We start from the raw sequence: 27,476 nt of genomic DNA on the forward strand, positions 1-27,476 counted from the left end.
AAAAAAAAAAAAAAAAACTTTAGTCTGTGGTTTCGTGACTCTTACTTTTTGATGTATATTTTTTGATGTCTGTAACTCTGTTGTCTGTGAAAAGAATAAAAAATTATTCAAGCCTTTTCTTGCCACGCTTTTGGTTTTATTCATTTTTTCAACATAATTCTCTACAAAGTCCCACAAAACTCTTCATGGTCCTCAGTACGAGTCGGATTTTATTTTGGAACCTGCGAGACTACCAGAGATCGAAAGTTCAAAACCGGCTTCTTTAAGTAAAAGCCTCAGCCCTCTGAAGTCTGAATAGCCGCCGCTCTCAAGATACGAGCCGCCACCTGGATTTACGACGGATAAACGGCGAGCCTGCGTGCCTGTGTCTGCGATCAAACAAGCCTGCGACGTTTTGGACAGCCGCTACCTGGATTTGTAAACGGCGAGCCTGCGTGCCTGCGTCTGCGATCAAGCCTGCGACGTTTAAGACTTATCGTTAGCTTCTCAAATGGCGGAGAGGGAAGAAAAAGATCTAATAAAAAGACGGGCAAGTTACAAGGGACGTTTAACTGCTTTTGCGAACTATGTCAATAGTTTGACTGACCCTTTAAGCCAGTGTCAACTGACTGAGCTGCAACTTCGTTTGGGTAAGATTGAAACTTTATACATATCCTATGATGAAACTCAGACCAAATTAGAGTGCTTAGTTGATGACATGTCAATACAGTTAACAGAAAGACATGAGTTTGAAACATTATACTTCTCACTTATAGCTAAGTCGCAAGACAAATTATCCAAACAGTCTAGCAATAATGATAATAAAAGTGAATGTTTTTCTTCCTGCACAAATAACCACACAGTAGTTAAGTTGCCAACTATACAACTGCCTAAATTCAGTGGATCATATGAAAACTGGTCAGAATTTCATGACACATTTACAAGCCTCATTCATTGTAATGAAAGCATAGATAACATCAATAAGTTTCACTACTTGAGAGCTTGTTTAGAAGGTTCTGCGGCTATAATTATTAAATCTATTGAATTCTCAGCGGATACCTACTCTGTAGCTTGGAGCTTGCTATGTGAACGTTTCAATAACAAAAGAATTTTAGTCCAAAATCATGTTGCAGCATTGTTTAATATTAATTCTATTACTAAGGAGTCCTCACAACTGTTAAAGCATCTTATTGACCAAGTAAATAAAAATCTGCGAGCGTTAGAATCATTAGGTCAACCAGTAAACAATTGGGATACATTATTAATATACATATTAACACAAAAGTTAGATTCTAAATCCTACAGAGAGTGGGAAGAAAATAAAGGTCGCTTGGACAAAGATCAGCCTATAACGTTGAATTTATTCATACAATTTATTAGAAACCGTGCAGATTTACTTGAAACTTTAGAAATGTCCCGTAGTCAGTCTTTGAAACAAAATAATGTTAATAATAATATTAAACTTAAAAGCATGATTTGTAATACTTCACCCTCAACAAGTTTAAGGGCAAATAGCTCTAGTGACTCTTCACCATCAAGCTCACCAGTAAAGAAATGTCCCATGTGTAGCGGTGATCATCATCTTTCAAATTGTTCTCAGTTCTTAGACCTCAGTGTCGAACAAAGGTTAGAGTTATTACCAAAATATAAAGTATGCTATAATTGTTTACAATCTAACCATTATTCAAATCGGTGTAAGAAATATGGGTGTAGTATTTGCAAGAAAAGGCATAATGTTTTAATTCATAAGTCAGAAAGACTTAAAAACTCTACAGTGAGTGCTACAGTGGCTGAACATACCACACCAGCCTCACCTGCATCTTTGAACCGTGAACTAGGTACTAGTATTGCATTGTCTGCTAGCATTCCTTTGCATAATAAAGACATTCTTCTATCAACTATTTTAATAAAGGTGTATGATGCACAAAATTGTGCTCATATTGCACGTGCTGTCTTAGATAGTGGGAGTACATCCTGTCTTATGAGTAGGCAATTAAGTAAAAAATTAAACTTACCTTGTATTCAAGTCAACAGATCTGTGCAAGGTATCAATAATGCTAAGTCACATGTTCATGAATGCTGTCAAGTATCTATAGAATCATTAAAGGATAACTTTAAAACTAAAATTAACTGTTTTGTTATTCAGACCCTCACTGACTATATACCGAGTGGTCAAATAAATATTTCAAATTTAAATATTCCGAGCAATTTAGAATTGGCCGATCCACACTTTAACATCCCAGCTCAGATCGATTTGATTATAGGCGCTGACCTATTTTGGGATTGTTTAGGTTCTCAAAAAATATTACTAGGGCGTGAAAAGCCCATTTTATGGGAAACCCGATTTGGGTGGGTGGTCGCCGGTCCAATTAATTATGTTTCACATCGTTTCTTGTCCCCTGATATCAAATGCAATTTTAGTACCAATATAACTTGTTCATATCCTACTGACAATGATATAGAAACCAATCTATTGCGTTTCTGGCAACTTGAGGAAGTTGGCCCTAAGTCGTTGTATTCCGAGGAAGAGCAAGCTTGTGAGGATCATTTTATTAAAAATACAACTCGATTACCTGATGGTAAATTTTGTGTTAGGTTGCCTATGAAACAATCTGTTGATGTTCTAGGAGATTCCTTGCCACGTGCTAAGCATTGTTTATTATCGTTAGAAAAACGACTTAAAAGGGACACATTATTTTGTGAACGTTACCAGGTCTTCATGTCGGAATACTTAAAGTTAGGACACATGTCTGAAAGTGATAGTCACTCATGTGATCTGGGTTACTTTATACCTCATCACGGTGTAGTGCGCGAGAGTAGTTCTACTACAAAACTACGTGTAGTATTCAACGCAAGTAGTCCTACCACTAGCAATTTAGCTCTTAATAATATTTTAATGGTTGGACCTACTGTTCAGGATGATTTGCTATCAATCCTATTGCGATTTCGTTTTCATAAAATTATTTTAGCTGGTGACATTGAGAAAATGTATAGAAATGTAATTGTGCATCCAGATGACAGACCTTTGCAGAAAATTGTCTGGCGTGATAATCCTACAGAGCCAATTAAATATTTTCAATTGAACACAGTTACTTATGGCACTGCTTGTGCTCCATTCCTTGCCACTAGGTGTCTGAAACAGATTGGTCTAGATTGTTCAGATAAACTAATTAGTGAAATAATTATTCATGATTTTTATGTAGATGATTTGTTGACCGGTGCTGAAAGCCAGCAAGAGGCCTTATATATTAAAAATAAAGTGACTGATACTTTAGCATCTGCGGGTATGCCTCTCCGGAAGTGGAAGTCAAATGACCCACTATTAATGACTGATAAGTCAAATCAATCTTCATTTAATTTAAACATAGGAGATCTTGAATGCAGTAAAACTTTAGGTTTGTACTGGAATTATTGTTCAGATCAATTTTATTATCAAATAAAATGTAACATTGCTACTGAAGTGACAAAACGGTCGATTCTTTCAACAATTTCACAAATTTTTGACCCATTAGGCTTATTGGCTCCATGTATTATTACCATGAAAGTCATGATGCAGAAGCTTTGGCTCCATAAATTATCATGGGATGAAAGGTTGCCACATGATTTGTATAAACTCTGGATACAGCAAGCCAAGTTGCTACCTACGTTAAATAATTTGTGTATTAATCGTCATGTTGTCTGTGATAATTATAGCTTCATTGAGTTACACATTTTTTCAGACGCTTCTCAAATTGCATATGGTAGTTGCGTTTATGTTCGGAGTGCAAATGAAAGCGGTGAAGTAACTGTTAATTTATTAATAGCTAAGAGTAGGGTAAGCCCTCTGAAACCCACTACGATACCGCGCCTGGAGCTTTGTGGAGCATTGACTAGTGTTCGCCTGTACGAAAAGGTAGCCAAGTCACTACGAGTTCCAATACATAATATTTTTTTTTGGACCGACTCAATGATTGTTCTAGGTTGGCTTAAAATGTTGCCTATTAAATTAAATCCATTCGTTCGGAATCGAGTCGCTGAAATTCTGGAAGTTTCAAGTAAAGCTGTATGGCGTTACGTTCCGACGAATTATAATCCAGCAGATTTAATATCGCGTGGTGTAGCTCCTACTCTGATGGAGGATTGTAACCTGTGGTGGTCAGGTCCAGATTTCCTGAAATGTAGTGAAACACAATGGCCTTCAAATCCCCATTGTAGTAATTTTAGTTCACTTCCTGAAATGAAAGAAACAGTTTTACACCTAAGCGTTGAAACCAAGCATACCTTTATTGAATTTAATAGATTTTCTAGTTTTATACGTTTGAACCGAACGATTGCTTATGCATTAAGATTTATTAATAAATGTAGAAAGCAAAAATCTGAAGAATCTTTAACAGCTGTTGAATTGCAAATTGCCCTTAATTTAATTATTAAAATATCTCAAACTGAATCTTTTCCTGATTATCAAATATTATTAAAAAATAAAAAGCTGCCAAAAAATAGCAATTTAAATAAATTCACCGTGTTCCTTGATGAAAATCAGTTAATGCGTATGGGTGGTCGATTAGAAAACTCTGATTTTTCTTATGATAAGAAACACCCAATTATTATACAGTCCGCTCATCATTTCACAAAGCTACTATTTAATTATGAGCATAAACGACTCATGCACGCTGGACCACAACAGTTATTGGCATCTATTCGTGAAAGCTATTGGCCAATTGGTGGTCGCAACTTAGCCAAGTCTACTTTCCATAAATGTGTTCGTTGCAGTCGTATGAGAGGTGAAGTAGTAGCTCCTCTTATGGGAAATCTTCCATCAAATCGGGTACACCCAGGCGGTTATCCGTTTGAAAATGTAGGCATTGATTATGCAGGGCCAATTTTATCTGCCAGCCGACAGGGAAGAGGCTGTAGACTTGTAAAAGTGTACATTGTAGTTTTTGTTTGTTTTGCTACTAAGGCAATCCACATTGAATTAGTTGGTGATTTAACTACTAACAATTTTATTTCTGCGGCTCGACGCTTTTTTAGTCGCCGCGGAAAGTCTAAAAATTTGTATTGCGACAACAGCACTACGTTTGTTGGCGCGTTTAATGAAATTAGTAAATTCTTAAAAGAAAGTTGCAACTCTTTGTCAGAATATATGGCAAATGAAGGCGTCAAATTTCATTTTATACCTCCTTACGCGCCTCATTTCGGCGGCCTTTGGGAAGCTGGCGTTAAATCAGTTAAGTTCCACTTGCAACGCGTGTTAGGGAACAGCAATTTAACCTACGAAGAACTTAACACTGTGCTAGTGCAAATTGAAGGCATATTAAATTCGCGCCCGCTTACGCCATTGTCAACGGACCCTAACGATTTAATGCCGCTGACACCTGGTCACTTCATTATTGGCCGACCCCTTACATCGTTGCCAGCACCAAATTATGCCAACAGATCTTCATCGCAGTTGACAAGATTTCAAAGGTTGGAGCAGCTTCGCCAACATTTCTGGTCTCGGTGGAGTAAGGAATACGTTGCTGAACTCCAAAAACGTGGAAAGTGGCAGTCTGAGCAAGAAGCACTTACACTAAATAGACTCGTCTTATTGAAAGAAGATAATTTACCACCTCTCAAATGGAAATTGGGTCGTATAATTGCTTTATTTCCTGGTGCAGATGGCATAAGTAGAGTGGCAGATGTCCGAACCTCCACTGGGGTTGTACGGCGTGCTTTTAGTAAGATGTGTCCGTTGCCCGATCAAGAGGGTCTTTAAGACAAGTATGAATCGAGAAAGGAAATGAAAATTGGCTTGTAAGCGTAGGTGTCTGTTGAAATCAAGCTTTCAACGCGCGGCGGGATGTTCGATTATATTTAAAAAAAAAAAAAAAAACTTTAGTCTGTGGTTTCGTGACTCTTACTTTTTGATGTATATTTTTTGATGTCTGTAACTCTGTTGTCTGTGAAAAGAATAAAAAATTATTCAAGCCTTTTCTTGCCACACTTTTGGTTTTATTCATTTTTTCAACATAATTCTCTACAAAGTCCCACAAAACTCTTCACTGCATATCGTCTCCAAAGAGTTAAAAAATCTTTTGTGGGTTTGGGTGTACTCTTCTATAACAAGATCCCCAAGACTGTGATGGACTTGCCAATGCACAACTTTAAGCAATGTGTTAAAAAACATTTACTTAGTCGAGGTTACTACACTATTGATGAGTTCCTTAACGACAAAGGTGCTTGGAGGCCATTGGATCAGCTTCCACCTTCACACAGGAAATAAAACTATAAGAAATTGTAATTTAATTGTTATCAAATGTAAATTGTAATACTGTATGACTTTTTCAAAAGAGCAACTGTTGAGTTTCTTGCCGGTATCTTCTCAGCAGAACCGGTGGTAGAATCTTTACAAATAGTCAACTGTGTCAAAAGTGCTTGTAAACTGAGCCTACTTGAAATAAATGAATTTTGAATTTTAAAAGTCTTGCTAAACAATTATTGTGAAAATAAATTATTATTGTGAAAACTATTATTGTGAAAATTAAACATAAACATCCAAATCGTACAAAAAATAAATGATTCGACGAATTGAGAACCTCCCCTACTTTTATAGTTACGCCATAAGTTGAGTGATCTATTTCATGTTGTTTTGTTGCTATTCTAATATCTACCAAGTAGCAGAAGGTTTTTACAAAATTAGGAAAATTGCTAAGGAAATTGGAAACTTAACGACTATTCTTATGGATGTTTGTAATTATTCAATACCAGCTTAACGAATCTAGAAATAAAGTTGTCTCACGTCAGAGACTGTAGTTTGTATAGACTGCTATAGTATAGGCACGGAATACATAATGGTATAGGCTTTTAAAACAATAAAAGGGCAAGTTGCATTTTGTAAATAGCCCTGAAACGATTCCAGTGTTCGCTTGCTCGCTGCACATAAATAAATAAACATATTTGGGCCATACACAGTACACGCATCACTCTCGCCGCCTCACAGTAAAGCCGATTCTGTTCTGATGCGTCACGACACGACACGTCAGACAAATACAAATCCGGCTTCAGTGTAGCTTATGTTATGTACTGAGGTAGAAGTTGCTCGTTGTTCAAGAAATATAACCTATTCGGGAAAAGGTGTTTACTGTGATATTGTCAGTTGGTAATGAATAGCTTCATGTAATCTCCGAAGCAACCGGCTCCGGCTATTCCGGCTTGGAATTTTTTCTATACGTTTTATTAAAGAAGCAAAAGGTATAGTCTATAGTCTCGCACATGTAGACACGCTCAGTCGCACAGTCGGTACCTGCTGAGATGTTGAAAGTAATCGGTATCGCCACTCGGCAAAGTGGCTAACACCATATTACAGTAATTTTATAGTCAATATTCATTAAAGTCAAAGTCAAAAGTCAAAATTCATTTAGGTATTTCAATTAGGCTTAGTTTACAAGCACTTTTGAAAGGTAAAGATTATGTCATAATTTAATTTAATTTAATGGTGGTAATAATAGTCGAAAACTTAAAACTAAAGTTACGAGGGTTCCAAACGCGCCTTGGTCCGAGAAGAGTCTTGAGATTAATTTCATATTATAATATTATTCTAGATAATATTATTCTAAGAGCCGAGTAGCCCAGTGGATATGACCTCCGGATGGTGTGGGTTCGAATCCAGTCCGGGATAAGAACCTCCAACTTTTCAGTCGTGTGCATTTTAAGAAATTAAATATCACGTGTCTCAAACGGTGAAGGAAAACGTGAGGAAACCTGCACACCAGAGAATTTTCTTAATTCTCTGCGTGTGTGAAGTCTGCCAATCCGCAATGGGCCAGCGTGGTGGACTATTGGCCTAACCCCTCTCATTCTGAGAGCAGCAGTGAGCCGAATATGGGTTGATAATGATGATTATTCTAGAATCTAGAATCTTTTTTAATGAAAACTTAAAATTGAACAATTAATTCAGTCAGCGTTTTATTCGTGCTTACCCAGATAAATAAAAATGATTTAAGATATGTAGGTACTTTTTTCAGATTCAGTATTCGTGTACTCGTTGGTATAACTTTCGAGTGCCTCTTACTTCAGGGCTCAAACCCACTACTGAATAGAACATTGGCACTGAACGCAAGCGGTGGTTTGGAATGCCCTTTTAACGAGCTCTAAAAAGTTCCTTAAAATGTTAGAAGATCAATAACGGCCCAGCGCCGAGTTTGAATGACATGAGATAAGGAGCACTTATCGCTAATGCGGCCAATTGTTCCGCGCTGCAGCTGAGCTTGGACATTTCAAAAACTTATATTAATTAAAGCAAACGAACTCGCACGAATCTTTTTGGTCGTGTTTTGTTCCGCTAATCCCTTAATGAGGCAGAGCGTGGGTAAGGCTGGAGCCAGTAGGTATTACCTGCCGAGGATTAGGTGCGCGTTCGTCATACTCGGGTAGGTAAGTAGGTAAACTCTATACGCGGAAAGTTGACGGAAAACGCGACTTAGTCATCGTACATCGTACAGTTGTACATTTGTTACGTAACAATTTATATAAAACAATCCATTTCAAAAGCAACAGCCGAGCCCATTGTCCCTCGACGTTGAGTAAGGACGCAGGTAGCACGGTGACGCGACAGCAGGGAAGCTATCTCCGTGACTGGTCTAGTGCGATATCGTACCGGAACTGCTAATCGTTAACCGGAAGATTTAAGCCTGTAGCTACGGGTGTGCAAATTATAAGTAAATGATTAAATTAACCGGATCGTGGAATTGATCTTAGAACCTCACGGTGTTAGAGCAAGCAGAGAAATCAGCAGTAGAGTTTACAGAGTCGAGCATGAGAACTGATGTATCTAATTATTACCTATTTGAAATTTGGGATACGTAAAGGCTTAAACTACTAACATAATCATTGTTGTAATGTATTGGTAAGGTTTAACCTTACCTCAAAATTAAAGTAGGTAGGTAGGTTGAACAGAAATTTGCCTAAAGCTTACGACGGCATACCACAACAGTTGAATGAACTTATGATGACGTACAATGTATCTACGATGATTGTAATAATGGTCCATTAAAGAAATCACGACAGAATAAGTGATTAAAACTAAATCTTCTTGGATTTTGTTAATCGCAGCAGCAGCATGGTAGAGAGAAAAACACTGAGCAAAGTCCTGAATTTGTGACTACAGGATGTAGGGTTAAGGAATTCCTGGACGATCGATCAACACTCCCCTTCTCTCCCCTTTTTTTACATGAGTATTTACCTACATATTTACGTAAAAAAAGGTTGTTTTTAATTTTCACAAACATGCTTTGTATGACATTCCCTTAGTAGCTATGACGTGTGTGTAAATACTCTTCAAAGGATTTGTATACAGATTCCACTGTAACTCATTTTGGGGAGGCTGAAAATTTATCAGTATTTTATTTTCCTATCATAAGTAGGTACGGCAACCAATTATGGAGTTTGTAATGTGGTGTTTTTGGAAGATAGCAGCCGCAGAAGATAGGTTTCAAGACTCCGGAGTCCGGACGTTCAACCGTAAAAGTTCAAGTAGGTATAAAGTGATATTAGTATTAACGTCTGACTACCGTAGGCTCTCTGTACTCACATATTCATCATCATTATCAACCCATATTCGGCTCACTGCTGAGCTCGAGTCTCCTCTCAGAATGAGAGGAGTTAAGCCGATAGTCCACCACGCTGGCCCAATGCGGTTTGACAGACTTCACACACGCAGAGAATTAAGAAAATTCTCAGGTATGCAAGTTTTCTAACGATGTTTTTCCTTCAACGTTTGAGACACGTGATATTTAATTTCTTAAAATGCACACAACTGGAAAGTTCGAGGTGCATGCCCCGGACCGGATTCGAACCCACACCCTCTGGTATCGGAGGCAGAGGTCATCATATCCACTGGGCTATCACGGCTCTCATTTACTTACATATTATGTGTGATGAAAAACATCGAGCATGCAATGATTTCATTCCAGTCCAGTGAGAATAAAGTCCACGCAGAGTGGACACGAACGGTGGACGCAACAACACTGTAGCGGTAGCGCCGGCACTCGGCGGGGAGGTGGAGGCAGACACGACCACTCGCCCCCTGCCGATAACAGTAGGTATAACTGCCGGCTCGCAGGAGGCAGCCCCTCGCCCGCCGCGCCCCCGCCACAGGGGAGCGTGGGGACGGTTGTAGTAGAGTAATGTGACTTTAGCAGTTCCGGGAAATACCTTTATTCGACTTGGACAATTTCAATACATAAATATGTAGGTACCTACTTCTAAATTACCTTTCTTCATTAATTATAGGGATTTACGGAAAATCATTTTATATTTTACTCGACTACAGCAGGTATGTTATTTTATATGTTTAGACATTTAAGTAAAAAGGTTTGCTGAATTTCCAAAAAAAAATTAAGTAAGGCTTACACACTAAAGGTGTTAAGGAAATAAAAATTTATTATTAGGAAATGTAAATTGCTAGTTGCGTATAGTTTCTTTTAATATTCTTAGATTCTCCGATATAATTGAACAGAAACAAACAGCTCCTGATGCAAGAATTTCTCTACTACTTCCTAGTGGTAGTCCTTTAGGTAGGTACTCACTCGTAAAACTATATTGATGTCGAAGTGAGAAGAAACGTTGAGGGTACTTTTATACATGATAGGATATTTTTTCGCGAACAAAGTATAACAATTTTGTATCTCAAAATTAAACACCAGCAGTACCTACCTACACTTTGTCATCTATCAGTTTTTTTTGATCCATTAATAAACATTTTTTTCTTCAGAATATTTTTGTTTTTCTCAGGAACGCTAGTATTAGGTATGTGAAGTAGTAGGGGTAAGGGGGTAGTCTCTAAATCTCCTAAACCGATTTTGAAAATTCTTGTACCAATAGAAAGCTATAGGTATTATTTGCGAGTGTCAAAGGCTATATATTCCCGTGTTTCCAAAGGAAATAAAACTACACGGGAGAAACCGCAGGGCGTCTGTTAGTAGATACAATATATTCTCATTTATGATGTGATTGCTACCTATACATGCGATACCTGAGAATTTTCTCAAATAACTTCGTTTAAAATCTGCTAATCCACATTGGGTTAGTGGAGAGCCTTAGGACCTCTAATTTGCTCAACAGTGAGCCGAATATGGGTTGATAATGATGATGCTATACTTTGAAGCTGTGAAGAATCCAGCTTTTTAGTTCTCAGATACTCCTAACTATGAATTGAAAGATATGGCTGTTATTTCACACGTTTAAAACTCACAAAGGAGTAAAAAATAGTTCTTATGAGATATTTTAGGTAGTAAAAAATACTAAGTTATTTTTTAAGAAAAAAAAAAATCAATTTGCAGTTGATAAAAATGAACTGAAAAATAATTATTATTAATCGGTGATATATAATCACCAGTTAATTATTTTTCATGGAACTCTCGATGCGCGAGTTCGAGTTGTACCTATTTTGTTGGTTCTTTATTTTATTATTTATTTATTTATTAAGAATAAATTACAAAAAATAAAAAGATAAATTAAACGGACAACCACAAAAACCACAAAGATTTGACCTTGGTGTCCATCTGCAACTAAGCTTAAAAATAACTTTAAGTATAATAATATTTTCTTTAAAATAACTTTAACTAAAATAATATTTTCTTAGAAATAACTTTAACAATAATATAGCATGAAGACAATTTTGTTACATTTTAGACTAAATTAAATTAATGACTAAATAAAATTAAATGTACTTAATATTTTATGTGAAATTCATAGGTATATACCTAACCTAACCTAACCTATAATTTTGACATGAAATACTGTTTTAATTTTTTTTTTATATTAATCTCGTTTACTGCATTAATTATGTTGGGAGGTATTTCATTAATAAATCGAGGAACTAGGTAAGCCGTCGTGCGTTCACCGTACGTATTGCTTACGTACGTACGTATTTAATTACCTAGGAGTACATCGTGAGCTTCGCTAAAGTAGCACGCTTCAATATCATTACATACATACTTACTACATAGCGGAGAGACATTACGGAAACAGCATCGAATGAGCTGAGCTTAGGTCGAAAATAGGTAGGTAGGAACTGCTTTGAAACCACAATCAACGGCCTTAGCATCTGTAATTCTGTACCTACGCTATGGTATGAAATATTTATTTAACAACCAATTACTATAATATTTGTAAAGACGGAGAGAGACGGTAGGGCACAAAATAATATACCTGTTTGTTGGCGTTGAGCTCAATAGCATCATGTGGGCAATTTAAGTACAGATTACTATTAGGACTTAGGACGATGATTAATTCAGTGACAAATGTTAAAACATTATTATCAGTAAATGAGAGTCATAAGACTACATTACATTAGTCCGGGAGCTTAAAGTAACAAAGCTTTACGTAAAGTGGCGCTCGTCCGGCGCACTGCGTCCCTGCGGCGATGACACGGCGGGCGGCAGCGCCAGCGCTCGCCGGGCGCAGACTGCTCGACACATCCACGGAGGAAGCTTCAGAGGCGAGGGTTTCGATGAGACTCTATCTTTATAGTCTCAAACATATCAGACGAGCAGAGTAAGCAGCGTAGTAGTGTCAGTGCAGCCTTCAGAATAATAAACTAGACTGTAAGGTGTCAGTAATGTTTTTACTGACACCCTTCGATCTATCATGTTTATTATAGACTAGCGGACGCCACGCGGTTTCAGTCACGTAGTTCCCGTTCCCGTGGGAACACTTGGATAAAATATAGGTAGACTATGTTCATCAGGAATAATGTAAGATTCTTATAGTAAAATGATTTTTCAAATAGGTCCAGTAGTTTCAGAGCCTATTTAATGCAAATAAACGACCAATACAGTCTAATACTCATATCCCCGGATATGTAACATTACTCGTAGTATACCTATAGAGCTATAGGGCGCGTTTGTATTAAAAGTTTAACGAATGCGTATGTTTCCACTTAACATCAGATTATAAATTAGATCCATCATTTCATCAACTAGTTCTGAATACTGAGTATAGTTCTGAGTACTTCCTCAGTAATTTTCTTTGAAATTTATGATGAGGAGTCATTAGTTTCGTAGCAAACCTTTTCTATAGACCCTTCAAGTCTGATCTTTAACGCAACGGGCGGCTGGGCATTATTTCTCATATGTAAAATACGGTTTTCTTACAATATACAACATGTTAAGTAATAGGACTTATCCGTAGTCCATCAGGAGCTGGACTCCGAGCTAACGTTGCTGATGAGCAGCACGTCTCGGTGGAGGGCGCGGGGGGCGGGTACTGTCGGAGAGCAGTTCATTAATAATAATCGATAATTACGAGCATCTTCCGCAGTCAATTAGTGTCACCGCGCGCTTATCACTGCCGGCACCGACTGACAGCGCGCCGCCTCCGTACTCGCTTCATACACTTCCTAATGACCCTTCAGGTAACTTAGTACATGAAATGTTCAATTAAACTGAAACGAAAGTGCAGAATACACCAAGCTAGGAGTAGTAAAGAATTCGTATTCGCCTTATTCATTGATTGTTGATCGCCAACATTAATGTGCCTATTACGGGTATATAATAGTCGACCGATGGGTAGCTACAGTAGGTATACCTACAGGCCTACCTAGCTGTGCCATTTAATTCCAGCTCACATATTTATGCCAAATAAATAGTTTTGACCGAGATCGTGGCGTATGGGAGTGCTTGCAAAAGCAATAGTAGTAAAATAGGTTGAATAGGTAGGTATCTACTAAGAACATAGATTGCCGTTTATATAGGTTCCAAGTATATCTAGGTATCATAATTAATATCTATCTAATTTATCATAATTATAAGCCTATTTGAATGACTTACTACAGGTTAGACCGACTTCTCTGAGGAGATATTGAGGCATCCATCCAGAGAATCAAAGTTCACATTACGTACAATAAAAACATTTTTATTCGGTATACATAAGGCATGAACTTACAAAATCGACGGTATTTCTTCATTTATAATTTTGACATGTGAAAATGGGATTAAACACTGCAGAAGTGAACTTCGCGGAACCATAACCAAAGCCGCACGAGACAGTGGAAGCTGAGCGCACTCATCTTCTGCCGCCCGCCGGGGCCGCCGCCGGTTCCCACGGCTCTCGAGCTGATCCTGTTAACGAGTTACCGAGAAGCCGCCCTTTGTCTGCGACTGGTCTGCTGCCGGTGTGGGTGACGTCACGAGTTTCGCGGAGCGCTGCCTTCCTGGAACTCACTAGCGTGTGATAGCGCAGAGTCGCATTTGTCTCTAAGCCATTTGCTCGTATTATACGCTTATCCGTATTGCATATTATGCAGGTTTAATTGGTAGGTAGGAATTTATTTGGTTTTGGCCATGGAATTCATGTAGTAAGCCGAATAAGTAGGTATTTCCTATTACTTAAATGAAGTTTAAAATGATTGACTAAATAACATTATTTTACCTACTGATTGTGTTAGTGCCTTAGGCTCCTTAATCAGACTTTAGCGACGTCGGCAATTTTGGACGAGCGCTGAAGCGTCGCCTGATAAGGTCCGGAGGCAGAAGCAGAAGATGTGAGCGGAACCACTCTCTAAGGGCGTCTCCTCTTACTGCTGCATGTTTTGGTAGAGTAGGTTGTAATGCCATGCCTGCCATTTACTATTATCAGTGTACAGAAATTTAAGAAAGGTTTTTGTTATAATTGGGATTATTCGTACATTGACATGTTGTTGAAATATCAACTAGTGGTACCGAAGGGAGTAAATAATAATTAATTAATGTAGGTACTGATTTCAAAGCACTGTATTCCTGAATCGTTTGCAATCGCTTGATATCCTCAGTTTATGTAGTTTTCCATGTCCTTATTGTCCAATATCAATGGCCATTTTGAACTGTGTGTCACTCTAGTTTTGCAACTTATTGAACGTTAGTGCTTTTATAGATCTTCTCATTTCTGTCGCTGTTTGTGTCAGCGAATTACCTAAATTATGATAGGCATGTGTGTAAATTATTGGGTACGTACTATCAAGTATTTAGTTGCTAAGCAACGACTCAAAGGTTTTCTATATCATACAACCCCCTCTGTCAATCTAATTAATCAACAATGCGTTTCAGCCCGCTTAAGCGCACCTTAAGTGCTTTATGATATGTGGTTTCAGCTGACGTTTATTTAATTTAAAAAACATGTCGTTCTTGTCACCCCTACATCCAAAACTAATTTCTTCGTTAGTTAAAATAACAGTAGCTGCATTGTACCTACTGACTAGTAAACTATAGTCGTCCAAGTCAGTCCACCTCGTCGCCGCTGTCGGCTCGTAGAGGCGGGCGGGCGCAGTCGCGGGTTGAGGGCGAGCGGCGGGGAGCGGCGCGCGGGGCGGGGCGGCGCTACGGCGTAGCAATGACCGCCGGTTGATTTAGAACTACGCCGCGCTGTTCATTAGCGAGTGTGGCGCCGCACACCACCCGACCGACCGACCGACCGACTCACCACCCGACCTACTGCTGTCCCTTGTCGGCTTTATGGCATACTACTACTGGATATAAGGATAAAAAGATGGTTAAGACTCAAGATGGTGAGCAAGTGTAAAATAGGAATAAGCTGTTGATTACTTATTCAAACAAATTTTCATAAATTGCAGCAGGGACCAATGACCACCTCCATCACATCAGCTTTCAAATTAAAATATTCGGGAGAGATAGGTATGAGTGTAACAATATCATAGGCACGTCTAACTAATTATTATATTGGTACATACTGAACGTGCAAGTGGGGGTGAAAAGATGATTGCGTAGGTAGGTACATCGTCATGTTTAAGGAGATGCACTTTATTTTGTTGTTGATTAAAAATTATTACATTAAATATTTTTTTAAATACTTACATAGGTACCTCAAGAATGAAATGTTAAAAATCACATTAGTAGTTAGGAGTTTTATTTACTTACGGTGCTAGAAGTCCTCATTATTCCAACAATGCATTTATTTATGTACCACTATATGTACAATGGGTGTAAATACTAACACCCGGTTATAATTATTGGAATAAATAATTACGAAAATAAACATATTTTATTTTTTTGGGTTACAATGGGTGTAAAAACACCGGGTTGCGAGTATATCTCGAAACCAGGGCTCGTGCAAAACTTCTTTCCCGCGTGTTGTAGGGCCACTATAGGCTTAGGGTACTAGGTAGGTACATGAAATCTCAAGGTGTTGCGTTAAAAACGAAAAAGTTATAGACACAAAACTAAGTCACCTCGGTATACAACACCGTTGTAGTTTTTAAAGGGTTAAAGTTGATTTTATTCTGTAATCTAGTCAACATGAGTCGCAGTCGGGTGTTCAAGTCGGCCCGTTTGTGTGTCGGCACTCAGCAGTGTCGCGAGGCGGCGGGCGGCTGGCGACGGGCGGCCCGCCCCCCGCCCACGCTAATTTATGGAAATGTTTTCCGCGCTCCGCCCCGCCAATGGCGGCCGCGCGCCGCCCGCTCCGCCCGCCAGTCGCCTCCCGCGCTTCGTTCCGCTCGTACGTGTCCGTGCTCCGCGCCGTGCTCCCGTGCTCGTGCTCCCGTGCCCGTGCTCAGTGCAGTGATCGTGTCAGTATACATAACTCAGTGACAGTTCCTTCGGTTCCCGATTCATCGGTTTAGCTGTTCATCATCGTCATTTTGTAAGTGATAGATGTATGCACCTGCTTTGTTTCGCTGCGGACAATTAAACATAATAAATACTAAATCCACCAATAAGTATGGAATCTGTACGACTCTTTATATCGTCTAATTCTATGAGTAGGTATGTGTCTAATTTCTTATGAATTTGTTAATAATGCGATAAGTTCAACCCTGAAAAGGCTTTCAAGGAAGTTTTCATTAGTGTGATTAGTCCGATCCTACCTGTAAAATATGATACTAAACTTGCAATCAGTAATCAGATTAGATAGTTTATTATTGTAGATAGATAGTTTAGTAGTGTGTTGTTACAATTTTCAGCTACAGCATTACATTTTTACATATTTACTCGTATATTCAAATTTTAAATCACATTTGCAAGTGTTTTTTTCCATTTGTCTTCATTCCTCGATATAGTAATATAATAGAGACTCTACCACACCACATGCGAGTGCATAACTTTAAAGTTCTCAGAGTAACAATCAATTGTTAAATAAATAAATAAAAAATCTTCAACATGACATCAAACGTTATTAATATACATACATAAATATAATATGTTTGCCTCGATCTTCTGTTCCTCGGCGTCGCTAACACTGCCGTCGGCCGGTAGCTTTCTGTGTCGGTTCAATAAACAGAATAACAGAGAGCTAGATAATGATGATTGATATAAAAATAAGGAGACAAATACTCGTACAGATTGGTGAATAATCTGCCCTAGACGCAAAATGTGCTGTTCCAATTCTAGACAACAGGAGTTTGAAACACACTCCGTGTCTGGTAGTGCGGCGGTAAACGATGTCGAATAATTATTGAACACAATCTCCGAAATAAACCTTTCTATCTTATAAAATACCGACAAGTAGGCATCCCATACCTTCTTACTTCGCCGATATTTTAAGTTTTGCATAAAAGTTAAAAGTGAAGTTTTGCTAGAAGTGCCCACGTGTGTCCAGGTTCGGTAATCTACATGCATTCAAAGCAGCCAACTGATAAGTATAGGTATTTTGTCCAGCTTCAAATGAAGCCTGCAGTAAGAGTATGTATTAGGTACTCGAAGTAAGACGAAAACAGGCTTACCTAGCTTGTTTTCCTTGTCACAAAACATACAAACAGCCGTACATTGAACCGCCTCCTTTAGAAGTTGACTAACAAAACTAGGAATCAAAGTAAGATAATGGTATGGTATCTTATCTAGCTACACTTTTATTTTTATTTTTTACAAGTTATAGGTACCTTGACTACAATCTCGCTTGATGGTAAGTGATGATGCAACCTAAGATGGAAGCGGGCTAACTTGTTAGGAGGAAGATGAAAATCCACACCCCTTTTGGTTTCTACACGACATCGTACCGGAACGCTAAATTGCTTGGCGGTACGCCGTACGTACGGGCGGTACACTATTTATAATATTAGAAATAGGAAAGATTTGATTGTTTTTTACCCGACTGCAAGAAGGGTTACGTTTTTCGCGCATATCTTGTATGTATGTATGTAGGTAATATTCTTTATTACCTCATATCTTTCAAACCACTGAACGGATTTACGTAATTAGGATATCGTTAGATTTGTCTCAATAACCCAAGTGTTCTTAGATAGGTGAAACTAAAAAAAAATAACAAGACTGTGAGACGCTATAGACTCGAGGTGAAATTTTTTTTTTTTTCTAATGTTGCAATATTGGTATCAAATTCAAGATATTTTTGTGAGGATTCTAAAATGGTATATCAAGGCTATGTTTTAAAATCGTCCGCGTGTAATTTAGTTATTCACAAATCCCTCGGGAACCATAGATTTTCCGGGGTGAAAATTACCTATTGTTAATCCAGAGTAAAATCTATTTCCATTCCAAATTCCAGCCAAATCGGTTCAGTAGTTGCGGCGTTAAAGAGTAACAAACATCCAAACAAACATTAATATCTACAAACTTTCGCGTTTAGAATATTAGTAGGATAATCAGTCCAAAACCCCTTTTTAGGGGTAGATTTTTTTAGACCTTGAACTCTTACCTACGTAGGTACTCTTACCTACGGGCAGTGACATCACAACATAGAGTTGGTTCCGTCCACCAGTTAATATAAAATTAATTTAGTTATCCCACACGTCGTTCGCCCGTTCATTCAACCAACATTTCATTCATCGGCACAAAATTAGGAAAAAAAGTTTAGTTATAGGAGAAAATAAAACGTACGTGAACCCCCCTGCCCCCCTCCCCCGCCCGCACGTCGACAGCTCGTTAGCCAAACCGAGCAGAACAGAACCTGCGCCGGGTTTTTGTCGTTGCTCCCCGCTACACCGCACACACACACTCGCGATACCTAATTAACTTCTCACGTGGAGATTATAATGAAAAGTAGCTGCCCTTATGATATCGTGTACTTTGTCGACTATTATACTATTTTAGTGTTTCGTACGTACGTTGGTAGACCAGAGGTACATGCCCAACTCGACTTGCGGCAGAACTTAAGCGCATTACATAGTTTCACTTTCGTTTTTAAGTGGCTTTTGAAAGGTATAATACGAGCGATTAGTAAGTAGGTTTTAGGGTTCCCCCATATTTAGCCGCAAGTATACTACTCTTTTTACATTTGTCGCGCTTCTTGCGTCCAAACACTGTGGGCTTGACAACTTAACAAGCATAAAGTCGACGCCACTTTGTTAATCTTGGTTCAGCATAGTAGATACATAGTACGTAACAGATTGTCGCCAACATCTGGACATAATTATTATATCTACAGAAAAACGAGACTGTGACGTTCGTTTACTTGAGTTCTGCGACGGTCAACAACCGTTACTAACAGCGGCGGGCGCTGAACGAATGACTGCTGAATGTCCAGAAATATTATATAAACTTGTAGTGCCAAGGCAGAGAGTAAATATATTTAAAAATAACACATATTGTATGGCCATACGGATATACAACCATATTCCAGAGAGTTTGAAAAGGTTAGATGCTATGCAATTCAAAGGAAGAATGGTTAAAATACTCTTAAATAAGGGATATTACACAGTAGCAGAGTTCCTTAATGACAAATTATTTTATATTAATAACATGTAAATTTATTCACAAAATTGTCTCTTAATTTATTACCAATTATTATATCCGTACGTATCTAGATAAATTGATTCTACTGAGATGCAAGTTTTTGCAGTCGGACAGTTCTCTTTACGCCGAAAGTACTGCAGTAGGTATTCTTATAGCGAAGTGAACACTGAAGCGAAAAGACAGTGATTTCTAATTATACTAATAGCATTAACAAATGAGTCTTAGGGCCATAAATCATTTCTCTATATCTATCTCGCTTGCACTTATGGGTCTTATGGAGCCGTCTAGTGAAGGGTGTAACAATGAAAGACATATTATCGATAAGTAAAGTTTATTATCGTATCTTGTTCACAAAATTAAAAAAATTAACAATATTTGATTTAATATAATACATATTTCATATTATATAATTATTAACTAAATAAAATTAATCTTCATCTGAGTCTTCATCATCAGAATCTTCGTCTTCTGCCAAATTTATTATATATTAGTATCCATAGTGCGCAACGAGTAACACATGAATGTATTTATTTAATTGCAGTAAACACATTTATAGCAAAAAAAATACGCAATGCAATTACATTAGAAACCGACCAATCAGAATCGTCCAAATCATTATTGACTCATCATTAGCACGTGCGCAGGTAGCCGTTTATCGATAATTAGGGTGCGCAGGTAGGCGCGCTGCACATTCCTATCTTTTTTGACTTTTATGACCGGACGACTCAGATGATAATGCGCATACTATAATCATAACTGTGTGTCTCACACTTCTTTGTATGGGCACTTTACAAGTTAATGCGACACCACACTCGGCTGCGACGCGCACGCCCGCGCCCGCCGCACGGCACGCAACGGAGCGGAACGTCCCCGCGACGCGACACGACGCAACGTCCCATCGACACCTTCCAATACTCTACCTAGTAGCGTTCACGTTAAAGATTTATTTAGCGTGACCCGCGTTGTCGTTGCGACCTTGTAGTCGTCCGTTAATTATATTTATTAAAGCTCTCGTGTTATAAGTGGACTTAAATATTATTTTTGTCAAAGCTGATCGCACAACTGATAGAACCCGTAAAATGTAAAATTTACTGATGTTACAACTTACTAACATTACCTTTACATTAAACAGTAAACGTCGTTAACTAACTCCGTTTAGTATCTTAGTCATTAGTTACCGAATAATAAATATTGGTGAAATTAGGTAAATTATAAGTAAATACACTTAATTATGTAATTTATTTTTATTTATTTTTAATTAATTATTATTTTTTTTAAATAGTAGGTAATTCAAGTTATCAGCTATCAGTTTTTTACAAAACATTTAGCAACATGTCATGATTTCAATCAAAGGCATATCACTCGTACGGCGTATCTATGTCATAGTTGGCTTGTGGGGTTGGGTGTGGGGTTGGGTGTGGGGTGGCGGTGTGGGGTCGGGTGCGATGTGCGAGCAGCGGCACAGCGCCTAGACTCATTAGTTTTGTCGCTGACAGCCGTTACAGAAAACGAAAGTGAATTTGGCACTTTGTGGAGCAGACGGTGTGAACTGTGAAGGACTCGAGTTCGGTTCCCGACAGAATTTAAATGGACTGATTTTATGGACGTAGGTACCTACAGTTGGTAGTCACACGACCTATACAACTTTGTCTTTGACTACTTTTAAATAATACTGGTGGCTTTCAATTAATTATTTTTTTAATTGGATTTATTGACATTCTTGAGTTGTGTTTGTTGTAAATTTATTTTTGAGAAATATTTCAGTGTTTGACTATAAATTTTAAAACATGCGATTGTTTAATCTAGTATGTGCATTTCATTAATACAAACGTAAATATTGAAATTTCAAATTTCATTACATTTTGATGGTAGGCACTTACTTACTACACACTACGCACAGAGCTAACACTTAAGTGTCAGACTGATACTAATTTTATGAAGAGGGATGATTTGAGAGTTTGTTTGCAGTGAATGGGCTCTGAATCTACAAAACCAATTCAAATAATTCTTTCACAAATGGAAAGCTTGTAACATGCCAAATACCATCCCAGAGATAGAATAGACAATATGCGGGTAAAACCGTGGGGTAGTTACTACTAGTAGTGGTTTGTAAACTCCTAATAAAAAAGACAAAATAGAACCAGTGTATATACCTAGTTGATCAGAACTTAACCAACGGGTTGTTGTCGTTGTCCAGGAGACTCTAGGAGGACTTTGTGCCACCGACTGAACGGTTTGACTATACCACTACGGCGCGCGCCCAGCACTTAGGCGTAGGCCTATTTGAAGCGGAGCATATCTGATATTTGTAATTACATATAATTACAAACGAACTATCAAGTTATTCAGAGTAGATGAGATTTATAACGTATTGTAGTGCAGCGTTAACCTAACGTGTGTGTACCTGTAGGTATACTATAACTCGTTTGATGCAATTTATCCACCATGGTTACATTAGGTACATTAGAGAAGTTGATGCTCTGCTCTGCTCTTGAATATAACATGTACTTACAATAAAAACACGGTTCGTAAAGTTCGTACGCGGCTATGAACAGCTAGAGTGTAGTGTGTAGGTCCTCATACGTAAAGTTCTGTGAGTATCGTCATGTTTTCGTGGTGTCGTCAATATGTTTGTAAATGAAGTACCTATATTGGCGAACGTTGGGCGACGTAGCGCGGGTAGAGACAGGCTCGATAGGAAGCGGTACCAGATTGTGATGATGACGAGTGTGATACGTCGCCTACATACTTACAGTTGATTATTATTATTATTAGTGTCACTGCAAAATTTTGTTAATGATTTATGTTCATTTTAATCGGCATAAATTTCTCCTTAATCTTTGAACAAGGACAACAAATTCGTGATGATGTACTGAATTTAAGTTGTAATAATATTCGTCCGTTTTCCCTGCGGCTCGCTCTCTGACAGATCTTCTGCGCTTGTCCGAGTTGGTACCGCGGTGACGCTGCATTACTTGTGGAGACTTCTGCAATACAATAATCAGACAAAAACTAATATTATAAATAGTAAAGAACTTGTAAAGAATGAAAAGAAAAGAATAAAAATTTGACTGTTTGTTTGCATTGAATAGGCTCTGAAAGGCGTAGAACTGATAATCAAGGGAGACAATTCATGTGTTACGAGAAAAATGTTGAATACAAATTAATGCCTAAGATATAATATGACTTTGACGTTTTAGGTATTTTAATTTTTTTTGAATAATTTTATAAACATCAATGAAATAATGTTAACGTGCATTGCACGAGGAATCATAAAAGGAATTTGTCATAAATAACTATAACTTTTTAAAAGCCTCTAGGTGGGTTATATTAATAGTTTCTCTATTAATTTTTTAACGTGACTGATTACTTAACTTTACACCAATCCATATATTATTTATAATAACTGAATAATTATTGAGTTAAAAATAATTGTAGACCGTCAGACCGGACTTGACCGTGAGACGCGAGTGGTTGTACGGACGTTCAGTTCCGACAGGTAGCGCACACATCACTTACTTCACATTATGAGACACCTTAGTCACAAATCGTCGGAAAAGAAACACATTTGATCTGGCGACTTCTCTACCTTCAGTTTTCGTGAAGAATAACCCACAAATGTACAATGCGCCACCGCCACGCTGTATGATTGAATAGTATTAATCTGTTTTAATAATAATAACCTCTAACCATAGAAGCTAATACCGCTCATAGACGGAATCGTTAAAGAGTTATAAACATTCTATTATCCTCATCTCATTTACATAAAAGGTAGTGCATTTGTGTGTAATTCGGTGCGCATGCGTCCCACACACACACACGAGCGCGCAGTCGGCCTGTTCAGTGCAGCCGCGCGGCGCGGTGCGGGGTCGGTATGGTTCGAGTACGACTTCAACATGACTGCTGGATATCTTTCAAGTATTACACCGTTCAGAAATACAATACTATTGTTTGAAGATGCTTTCGAAGCCTCCAGTCGTAGTTTAAGTTGACGCTGCTTCACTAAAATGAACTAGAATAAGTGTTATGTTGCAGTTGGCAGTAGGTGTAATATGTTATTTGTGAGAGAAGTGCCTCACCGAGAGAGGTAATTAGTACACTCGACGCAGGCTCATCTTCTCTCACCAACTTTACTATGACGACGTTATATTCTACTTTCAATTGATTCATATTTTCACTTTTAATCTACAACTTTCGGTTAAGCGGCTTTTTAAAATAAAAATATGTGAAATAAATAAATAAATATTTTAACCTTTCACTGGACTATTCATAACTACATACTCTATACTTAAACTCGTATGTAGTAAGTTTGTTAACACGCTTCATATTATCAAACATGACAGCAGCTACCTACAGCACGGCATTAGCATAAAGAGCAAATAAAACTGAGCACGATCAAACTAAACAGAGCTGTTCGAGCGCTCACCAGTGACCATACAAGGCACCGAAGCTATTGGGAGCTAACCATCGGTGTCGCGCGTCATCCTCGTGTGGGAACGTCCCTCTGCCTCGCTGGCGCTCTCGTCGTCTTGTTTTATACAAATATTCATCGCTAACAAGATGTCGGCGATAAGATGACTCGATTAAGATTGTATCCGCGTCGTCGCTGCGCCGATAACGATCTCCGAGGCCGAGTCACGCGAGCGACGCGACGGAGCGACCACAGCGAGGCGCGACCGCGCGGGAGCGTTCCGAGCCTCCTGCTCGCTTGCCGGCGCGTGCGATGCCTCGGACCCGTTACATGGGCACTGTACAGGCCATGTTACACAGTAGTGTGCACAAAAATGCACCACCTACCCTGAAAACTGAGAGCTTGATCGGCGAAGAAATTTTCTATTTTGTATGTTTCACACCACTGATAATACAAAACCTTATAAACAGCCTTAACTGACGTGGTGTATATTTTTCGCCATCATGTAGGTACCCGCAGCTCTCTGCCGGATGTGTGTTGTTCCAAATTCATCGATTGAATACTTATTTTAAGCTATAAAAAGCTACGGTAAGACACACGTTAGTAGGAAATTGGAAAGTTTCATGGGAAGAAGATCTATAAAAAAGCAAGCCGCAGCCGGCGCCGGCGGGTCACTGCGGAGTGTGACCCGCTCCAAATGGTTATTGATTTAATATACATACGTATTGTTTAGTGTTGCTGTGCATATAAGTACTCGTATCAACTTGTTCGTTCGTCTGTCGGAGACTTCTCCAGCTCTCATTCGTAGCTTCTGGCTCATCATTTTTTATTAACTGCAGAATTTAAAATGCTTTATTCCTACTTAGCTATTTTACTGTAGTATTTTAAACTGATATTCAAAATATTAAAGTAGTATATACATTTTAACATTTGAATATAAGCTACGCTGTTGGAACAAGACATTTACAGTCATTTTCCCAAGTGGCTAAGAACATTACGACAGTGTAAGATACTGTAATCTTAAAAAAAAATCTTTTCTGTCTTTGTTTTTTGTACATTACAATTACCTATCCATTTTCTTAAATTACTTTGATATTATTGATCCGATATACAGATGTAAATTTATATACTAGCCGGCGCCGTGCAGTTTCACCTTCATTGTTCCCGTTCTCTTGAGAATACAGGGATAAACATAACCTGAAATACTCCGAAATAAAGTAGTTTTTTATTGGTAAAAATAGATAAATCCAGAAACTACTCCCTACAACGCTATAAACTTTACTTCTTTATAATACTTATTAGAATAGACAAATTAACAAAACTGGATAGTTTACGACCATAAGCGGACGATACATTACGCGCGAAAATCATATAAACCCACGAAAGTTAGCCTAGACTTGCGTAGCGCCTAGAGCTGTGCTTGTATGCTCGTGAGTGCAGCGAGTGCGTTAACAAAAGACATCAACGCGCGCCGGGCTCGCCACACGGTAACGACATAAATCAGTCAGCAGAGTGTCGCCGGTGACGCGCCGCGCGCCGGTACCTGCCGGCGCCTCGCGGCCGCCCTGCGCATTCCGCGCGAGCCTTACTCATTACTGACAAGTGTCTGTCACCTACACCTGAACAAGAAGAAACTAACAGAATTCTCCGTGCACTATTGTCAAAGACTGTTTTATTATATTGTGTATTATGTTTAGGTTCTTAAGAATGTGTGATTCTTATTAAAAGGTAACTTTAACTCGTATGTTAAACATTATCAGTCTATTTTAACGGTCCACTACAGGGCCCGGGCATCTCTCCGTATAGACTAGAAAGAGCGCTTACCGCATTATCGAACCGAATGTATGGCGGAGGTCGATGGTTTAACAAACATGAAAAACTAATTCAATGATTTACGTATTTAGCGCATTTGTACACAAAAAAGGCACGTCATTTGCTATGAGGTAGATAGTATAGAGAGAAGTTTCAGATCGAGTGGCAAATTAAGAGAAATGAAATTCTTTTCCTGCTGCTTTATGCAACATACTCTCGTCCCTCATAGTCCGGCGGTGTGGTGACGGAGTTTGTTGCTAGAGGGTGAGGTTGATAGAGGAGTTACTTGTACTCGTAATAGTTCACAGAATATTTTATCAACTCGTATCAGAGTGAGTTAACAAAATAAAAGAGGCTGAACAACGCCGACGCAAATCAAGTCTCCGTTCGTGACGTCATTCAAATATGAATTCCGACCACGGCTACGTCTGCACTGATTTCCTTTTAGTGCGAAAATACCGCTCGGTATTTGTCTTCGGCTCAGCCCTTTGCTAGCTCAAACTTTCCGGTAAAGATCACTTTAGCTGCTGCTACACGATCAGAATAATCATTAATGAAACACTTTACCGTTGCTGCGAAAAGAGAGAAAAACCTACATGTTTATGTTCTTATACTGGTAATAAGGAAGTGAGAATACGATATAATCGATCGTTTCGGTGACGCTTTCTCGAGATGAGAAGATGGCGCGATGATTCGGCCTCAGCGGCTCGTTAGTGGGGGAGGGGGGAGGCAGGCACCGCGGCGTGGCCAATAAAGATAACGCGCTGGTTATCTGATATTATATTATATAATAAATGGCTGCTGGCCACTCGAATAACAAATTTATGATCTTGCTTATCTGTGATTGAATCTTATTAAATATGTGCCTTATTTATTACAGAAACGATAAAAATAATAATGATGTAGTTTTATAGGTGTCAAAATAATGTAGGTATTCTACATAAAAAATATAAAATTGGCGAATTTATAAGCAGACACAAACGTAATATAAAATATTTATCCTTTCAACACGATCATCGCGTGTGTCTGTAGCGTGTGCAGCAACTTGACCATCCCAAGCCCGACGACACACAACACAAAGGCACAACTGAAGGAAGCGCACAAATGCTAAACAAAGCGATCGGTTGTATTTTTCAATCTTCAGTTGAACCTGCATTAAGCATGTCTGCCATCAATTTAATGTCACTAATATAATTCCTGAATGCGGAACACTTAATGTTTTTTAATTCAAAATGAAACTTTACTTTTTTGAAGCCCACGTGTGCATTCCCTACAAGCTATCTTATGATCTGATTTCCATTTCCATGATGATTACCTACAACAAAACTACAATGGTCTCTTTGATTTTTGGTTCCGGTTCTCATTTAGGCCGTTCCCCAGATTCGGGAATTACCTGAATTTGGCGAATGTTGTGACACACGGCGGACTGTGATGCATGGTCACTTCCGGCGCACGGCGCTATCGCCGCCCCATCAGCGCCCCATCAGCGCACCTCACATGGACTTACAAAAAAGGCTCGCAGACAGACTAGCATCGATTAAAATTTATGAATTAAAAAAAACCAACATTAAATATTATAGTAACTCACAGACAGAATAACATAGACTAAAATTTATGAATTATAAAAGATTCCGACA

The 27,476-nt window shown here is 38.5% G+C and overlaps 1 protein-coding gene across 2 annotated transcripts in view; it reads left to right on the forward strand.

Annotated features, from left to right (window-relative positions):
- The first annotated feature begins 16,379 nt into the window (after positions 1–16,379).
- Positions 16,380–27,476, forward strand: part of LOC112048938 (GATA-binding factor A) — a 64,583-nt gene continuing 53,486 nt past the window's right edge. For both annotated transcript variants that reach the window (XM_052891508.1, XM_052891509.1), the window contains exon 1: positions 16,380–16,572. The gene's annotated coding sequence lies outside the window, so the exon portion shown is untranslated. The remainder of the gene's footprint in view (positions 16,573–27,476) is intronic.

The sequence above is a fragment of the Bicyclus anynana genome, chromosome 4, assembly GCF_947172395.1.
Source record: "Bicyclus anynana chromosome 4, ilBicAnyn1.1, whole genome shotgun sequence".
Taxonomy (NCBI): Eukaryota; Metazoa; Arthropoda; class Insecta; order Lepidoptera; family Nymphalidae; genus Bicyclus; species Bicyclus anynana.